The 8147-nt window shown below is 40.2% G+C and overlaps 1 long non-coding RNA gene across 1 annotated transcript; it reads left to right on the top strand.

The window, feature by feature from the left end:
• The first annotated feature begins 4351 nt into the window (after positions 1-4351).
• Positions 4352-8147, top strand: LOC111875666. The gene is made up of 2 exons (XR_002844772.2): positions 4352-4437; positions 7744-8147. It is a non-coding gene; the product is annotated as an uncharacterized LOC111875666 (long non-coding RNA).

The raw sequence follows: 8147 nt of genomic DNA, 5'->3' as shown, positions 1-8147 counted from the left end.
AGCATTCATTTAACAAATTAAAAATATAAAATATTAATATATGTTAAATACTCAAAGTTTGAGATAGCTTATTAACTGTAATGAGTTCATTACTATTATTAATTAAAAAATTATCTCAACATAAATTATTATTATTATTTTTTTTTTGCAATCTGTTGTATATAAAATCGGGACACTACAGCTGAAGATACAAAAATTATGTCAATTAAAATTTAATAAAATCGATTACAAGCAAATCAGAATATCAATGACTCCACTGGTTTCATTGTCTCATTCAATGAGAAACTAACATTGATTAAAGGCGTTTATATTTTTATTTGATTTTAATTAGTTTCATTAAAATTGAACTTAACGCAATTTTTCATAGTTTTCTAAGACGTATTACCACACTGAGTTTTCCAAATTTGTTGCTCCCATTTCGTAAGATCGCACAGTCGCCATATTAATATTACTGGCAGTAAAAAATCTAAAACATTAATGTTTTTGGCCTCTAGTTTTATGATAATCAAACCAAGCTTCGCCCAAGTCTCTTAAGTTGTTTATAATTATTAGAGAGAAAGAAACAGATCCGACACGCAAACAAAAATGACAAGACGACACGCAAGCATTTCTATTTCTATAGAATAAGAGAAGTAGGCTAGAAGTTAAATTTCGTACTGATCATATAAACGACCAACTACGAAATAGCACTAACAGAGTAGAGTTTGTAGTATTCAATGAGAACACGTGTTTACCTGTAGACTCGCAGAGATCGCCGACCTACTTCCGTCACACGGACCACATATTCAGAACCAATGGTGTGCTCCAACTGCTTGTTAAAAGGAATATATCTAACGGCAAGAAAATATAAGATCGTGAGATTTCTCAGAATACTCTCGGTTTCCTTCTGATCAGATCACCTTGAAACACTCCTTCTTTTCATTATAGTTAATGATGGAACCTGGAACTTTCATATAATAAACAAGTCGGGTGTTGTTTCCTAGGGTTTCAGGAGGAAGACTGTCTTAGATATTACTCTGATATTTATACAATGCGCAAAACCTTATGCCCGATATTTCAGAGAGAATTATAATTTAAATTATCAAGATTCTCATAGATAATGTAATGCAGCCGCATTTCATGCGAATCTGAAAGGCGCTGCATAAAAATAGGAATAGTATCATTTCATGCGCAAATTTTGAAATAATGTTAATGCAGAAAAAAACAGGCAAGGGTCACACATATATGGGTTTCGGGCGTAATTATATATTTATTTTCCTTTCGCTAAAACACATAGCAGTTTTAGTAGAAGTTCCAGACGTTTCGAAGTAACATTATGTTTCAGGAATAATACATAGAGACACTACATCTAAGTCTACTTTGCATTCGGATTACGGTGAGAATGTAGAGCATTTTCAGAGGTAGAAAGCAATGTTTGATTTTGTTGGCCTTGAGTTTAATATTCTTAGACATCTGCACGCTAACATTTCTTTTAACAAAACTGTCTTATTTTGTTTGTACACACCGTTGGTAATTTGCAGATTTCTGCTAATAAAACAACAACGATCGGGCTAAAAAGTGGGGCTGGAGGCATAACCGTTCGCTTAAAAAATAGTTTTTAAGCTATTCAAATATAAGCCGTTGATGTGTCTAAGCGAGATATCGCATTATAAAACGGAGAAGTTTAAATCGCATAAATGAAACGGCAATTATATGACATAACTGAAGGTTGTGAAATCGCTACCTGGTAAACGTGACTTGGCCTACGTCCAAACGACAACAGACGCAGCTAGCTATTAAAAACATGTTTTCCCGGTCTATTTTCCTCAATTCTTCATTCTCAATGTAAAATATCAGCCTCACTAATGTGTAACTTGAAACGATCTTCACATTCTCAGCCATTTATACTGCTGCTAAATGTTGTTATGACTGCTTAAGGTTTATACAGCAAACTTCTCCTAACCCTGTTACAATTAATCCGGATCGAAATAAGTAAAATACAAAATACTGTTCGTACTTGAGTGGGAGTCGGGATAGCTTAGTCGATATAGCGATTGACTACGGGCTGGAGGACAAAGGAATCGGAGTTCAAGTCCCAGTGGGGCAAGAATTTTCATTTCTTTATGTCGTCCAGATCGACTCTGGGGTGTACCCAACCTCCTATAGAATGGGTACCGGGGGCTCTATCCTCGGGGGTAAAGCGGCCGGGGCGGGAAGCTAACCACACACGTATAACTAGTGCGGAGATCAAGAAAATATGGATCTATACATCCACTTCAACACACGCCTTCATGGAGTAGTGCTTAATTAGTTAAGCACAGGGACAACTTTACCTTTTTCAGTTGAGTAAAAAAAGTAAAGCTATCCCTGTAAAATGCCGTGGAGGCCCATAGGGTTGTGATCCGTCGATACTTCCACATTTTCTAGACAATCGGCTCACAGATGGTGAAGATTTCAGCCTTATGTACAGACCTCCATTTACCCCTAGGAAAATTCCTGGTACTCATTTCTGTTAGAGGCTGAGTCGACCCCAGGGCCATAGTGCGACTGTTAGGATGAGGTCAATTGAAAAATTTAACCTCATTGGGAATCGAACTCGCGACCTTCCGGCTTGCAGCATAGTGCATCAATCAACTACGCTACCGCGTGCCCCCCGTTTATACGCGTAGCTGAATACATACTTTAAGAGAAATGGCTTTTAGGAACATAGATGAGTCGCTTGTCTGTGCAGACAAAACTTTATACAATTTATTTTTTTTTTCACACCTGCATTATTACGTTCAAAAGGAAGTACAGCTTCGAGTCTTCTAAAAACGAATAAATGTATTGTCCTTCTTAATTTTAAATAAATGTTCTGCAGTGATATTTGTATCTATTTTCATCAGCATTTCTTATATCATTAAATTTTTCGTTTATTTTTGTTCTAAGTTTTCTTGTCCCTTAGGGCTATTTCTGCTTCATTAATCCGGATTATTTCTCAATCCAGATGACCTCCCTCACCCCCATTATTCCGTATTAGCGAGTGTTTACTGTATATCTTAAAATATAATGTTAATTTAGGTTAAAATAATATGCAATAAGTGGCGGAGTTTCAGGCCTAAAAAGTCTCTTGTAAGAGACTTAGCCTAACTGAACATCACGCCATGAAAATGAGTGGGGGAGTGGAGCATTCTTAAACTCGGAGCTAGATGAAGTTGAACAGTGAGCTCCTTGCTACGGCTACTTTACCCGGAGAAAGAACCCTCGTTACTATCCATCAGACAGGAAGTCTGATGGAAGGCAGAGCCGGTTTGAACTCTACAATTGTGTTGCATAAAAATTTCTTGCTCCTGCCTGGAACAGATCCCCGATTCCCCGTTACAAATCCGTATCTTAGTCTATATATTTACTGCACCCAGAGGCATTGCATAGAATAGAATAGAATATATGAGGGGTAGGCCTTCTCGGCCCTTGCACCGCGACTTTAGGTCTATTCTGCTTCCCATTTTTTAATTATTCCCTCAGCAACCCCGCGCTTCGGATGAAGCGCAGGACTTTGGACGTGGGGGCGTCAAAATAGTCACTTGGTTCCATAAAGTACTGACCACGTGACTTAATCTTAAACAAGCTATAGCCTCACATTCACACAGGCATTGCATAAATCACAAATAAATAAATAAGATATGAGAATATAAGGGGGTAACCCGGTAGCGTAGTTGGTTGAGGCACTACGCTACAAGCCGGAAAGTTGCTGGTTCGATTCCCCGTTAGGTCATGGGATTTTATTTCAATTTACCTAACCCTTCCAACTGCAATATGGCCCTGGGTTCGACTCAGCCTCTAACAGCAACAAGTACCAAGGATCTTCCTGGGGATAAATGGTGGCCAGCGCGTAAGGTTGAAAATCTTACAGCCAACTATGAACCTATTGTCTAGAAAATGTGGGAGCCTCGACGTCTCACAACCTTATGAGCCTTCACGGCCTCTTACAGGGATAGATTTACCTTTATTTTATCTATGAGAATGCATGACATTAATTGCTTTTTTTTATTATTTTTCAGAGCCCGTATTAGAAACAAATGTTACGATATCCTGCCTCAGGGTATTGTAGAGAGTCGTAATATCAAAATTTGGATATTAACAAACAGAAGCTCGACTGCTCAGAGAAGATGCAGCGCTGAGGGTTTATTCTTGCGCAGAGAAAATCATTATGTCTGTAACGTTCTATGCCGTATAGCTTAATTACTGTATCTCGCTGGCCTCGAGTTAATCAAATTATAATATACATCTTTGTCCTAGAACACCTTCTGAGAAGCCATATTCCACAAGTTTTTTCATTGCATAACAACATTCTTCTTAAATTGAATATGTGTACAGTATATAAATAGTCCGCTTGTAGGAAGGAGTTGGTATATTACCAACATCTGCTGAAGAGTATATCATCTTCTTCCTTCAGATTACATCATGCCAAAAATCCTGGTAAGTTTACACTTCTTTAATCGGGATGTTTGCTGGAGTAGCTTCAGTGTATTCTGAAATTGTAACTGGCTACACCAGTGCGCATGCTCACGGCGAGTGCTTGCCGCTTGAGAGGTGAGTCGATCGTGCCATGGCACAGGAGTTCAGGCCCCGGATTCCAACCGCGGCGGCCCGGGTCCAGTCCCAGGTCTGGTCATGTAGGATTTGTGACGGACGAAGTGACATGGGGGAAGGTTTTCCTCTGAGTACTGCTGGTGCCATGACTACTACTACTATTACTACTGCTGCTGCTGCTAATACCATTATTACAACTAATATTCCTCTTCTTCATCTCTTCTTCCTACCTTCTATCTCCCTTCCCCTTTATCGCAGTGCTCTTAACTCCCCTTCCTAAAACATCACCCCTTCACCTGATTCAGTAAAAACGACAGACACAAGGTGCATTCAGGGTCTCTAAAGACAGTGACAGACGGCACAGAGCACAAAGAAGGTGTTTTAAAAGCAGGAAAATAGAACGTTTACTCAGCCTGGCTCACGCTTTTCTACAGCTGCAGCCGGGAATGTTACTTTTTGTCGTTAATCACTAAACTCAAACATTTACCTTAACAGTTATCGACCCTTAGGACTGGAACACACACAGCGACATCGGTCGTATGGAAAAATGTCGTACGATCTTTTGCCGTACGACCTTCTTTTCACACTAGAGCGACCAGATACATTTCTTTGTTCTCCGACTGCCGTACGGTAGATGTCGCATGTCGTCACGTATGAACGCTAAGACTACACTTTATATTCTATTACTTGATGCGACATGAACCATACGGACGTCGTACGACCGATATCGCTGTGTGTGTTCCAGCCCTCAGAGACAGCCGACATAATGATTATGCTACAGCTCGGAGGACCGGGTCCCATTCCTGGTAGGAGTATAAACATTTCTGAAGACTGCGGTCTTCTGGATTGTAACACCAAGAATTTTGGATGCAGCCCGACGTTTCTAAGCAGCAGATCGCCTCCGAGACGTCGGGCTCTCCCTAAATCAAAGGGCGGTACAGCGAATCTCAAATCCAACACAAAACCTTCTCTTCGTCACCGCGTCCAGACAGGCTTTGTGGTTTACTCAGTCTTCTATCCAGAGGAGTTCACCGTGACGAGCAAAGCGGCAGGGACGTGAAGTTGACCACTCGCCTCCATCTAGTGCCGAGATCAAGAATATGTGGAGCTACACTTCCACTCCCCATATGTCTTAATTAAGCAAAAGGACATTATTACTTTTATTGTCGATCATTGGCTGATATAACATTCTTAAACAATCAACGAATCAATGTGGTACTAAATCACGTGCTAGTTCATGTAGAGAACCTTTCGATTTAGAGTTCTACCTGTGTAGCCCGCTGAGAGCAAACCAAAGTTTCGGCGGAATACGCCGACTGCACCTTCAGAGTCGAAGAAAAAGCCGAAATCTGCTTGCCATTTACTTTCACGCTGGTATCTTGCCCAGCTTATTCTTCGATTCTGAAGATAGAGGCGATTGCATTCTTCCGAAACGTCGGTTGACATTCAACGGACTACATGGCGTTACATATTCGTAACGACTGCTGTGAGAACGTCAGATCCTACTTTCAATCTAGCGTTTCAGTTTCCACAATAATAGATTCGACAAGGAAGTGGACACAGCACTCAGCATTCAGTGCGCGTGACACTGTATCCAACCGCTAGACGACCTCGCGCAGCTTATCCTGGGAGTGTTTCGGATGAAGAATGTTGTTTTTAGTTCCAATCCAATGCTACGCAGCTCAGTTTTATTGGGATTTTAAGAGGAAGTCTGAAAATCCTGTTTGTTTACATTAATAAGAATTCTCTTTCCTGTGGACCGACGCTATGCACTCTAGATACTTAGAACGTAGTTAAATAATTCACTAAATATTCTCCAGAGAAATATTTTATCGGAATGGCTGATGGCAAAGTATATTTCTTGGCACGTTTTTTCCATTCTACTTCTGGCTTCAGAGTTCACTCACCATAGTATTCAAAGGATGTCGAATATTCTTTCCTCAGAGATAAAGCGACTGAGGCCTGAAAGTGATTATTCGCTTGGATACAATTTCCAGGTTAAAAATTCGTAGAGGATTATCTATAAGACCCATATACATATTTATGGACTACTTTTTCGGCACAAAACATTACGCCTTCTCTCCGTCCGTCCTTTAAAATGACAGGGACGTTTGTTGGAAGTCTGACACACCGATGGCCCATATAATATACAGCGCTCATGTATACGAACACTCGTTCCTAATCTTCAAAAGTAGTAACTTCGCTTTAGAAATTAATAAGCAAACTTCGGCGATGAGAGTGGCCGCGTAATCTAAGGCATGAAAAGTCTTTGCCCGCTTGAGCACTGGGATGGGCCGCACCATAGCTCAAGCGGTTAGTCGCTGGCTTTCCACCGCGGCGGCCCGGGTTTGATCCCGGGTCTGGTCAAGTGGGATTTGTGGTGGACAAAGTGGCGCTGGGGCAGGTTTTCTCCGAGTACTTCGGTTTCCCTTGCCAATCTTCATTCCACAAATTGGTGACAACGTATGGTTTAACGAGTCTCTAAGATGTCCGAGGTTCGCCTGTTCTCTAATCTCTCGCAACAGCTAATGTCTAGAGAACACAACAGACACATCTGTTGATAGAATACATCTTGCAGCCCATTTATTTCAAAGTGAGCTTTAATAATTTCTAGCCAGCATACGTCTATATATTGAATATTTCGATATTTTACGCATATGAGTTGAGTAGTGGTTAGGGAAACAAGGATATAAAACGTTTTGGATGGGAAATCTCAAGCATAAAATATCTGCCAACTTTAGGAAGGATTAAGTGTAGGTGTGAGCATATTAGCAGAACAAGTCTTGTGTAAATATGATGTAAACTAGATTCGTCTGTCAGAGGACAGCATCCAGTACCGGTACTTCTGAACACAGTAATTTCTTCGATTTTCATAAAAGCGGATAATTTCTTGACTGGCTGGTGGCCTTTCAGCTTTGAAGAAGTGTTTATGCAGATTAATTAGAATTTTAATTTATGGTATTTTCTAATCACTATGTACCACCTGCTTCCAAATTATCTGCGTTTTGTAAAGAAAGTGTGACTTTAAAACTATTATGTATAAAAGAGAAAGATTTAACTAAACAATATTAACCAATTGATATCTATAAAGCAGAAGCATTGTGTTTCTCATGAAATACGAACTGAGATTTTAAATATTATTTAGATAAAATTCATGCTACAAAGGAATAATGCAGTGGTGTGTGTTCGCAGATATTTCTGGTCGCTATGGGGTTGGTGACCCTCTGTGTTACCACACCTCATCACGAACCGGGTCATAAGGATACTGGGCACTCCAGAGACACATCAGCAACAGCAGCCAACGGTCAAGCAGCTGGCCACGATCATCATGGCAGTCACGATCACGGTCATATACACTCCCACGCTCACGATCACGATCATCAGCATGATCACCCTCATCCACATCCTCACTGAGAAGATCTGGACTGTTGCATACATCATGACTCGACAGCAACTAGAGATACTCAGCGCCAGAATAGTTACACCATTGTGTTTTTATTGAAGTCAAATTATACTAATTTAAGATCGTTTGTTAAGATTGTTCTTTAACTCTTCGGTCTCAAGTTCGAAGTAAAATAAATATTAACAAAAAAATA

Source organism: Cryptotermes secundus, unplaced genomic scaffold (assembly GCF_002891405.2).
Source record: "Cryptotermes secundus unplaced genomic scaffold, Csec_1.0 scaffold342, whole genome shotgun sequence".
NCBI classification, from domain to species: domain Eukaryota; kingdom Metazoa; phylum Arthropoda; class Insecta; order Blattodea; family Kalotermitidae; genus Cryptotermes; species Cryptotermes secundus.
This window is presented reverse-complemented; position numbering and strand designations above follow the sequence as displayed.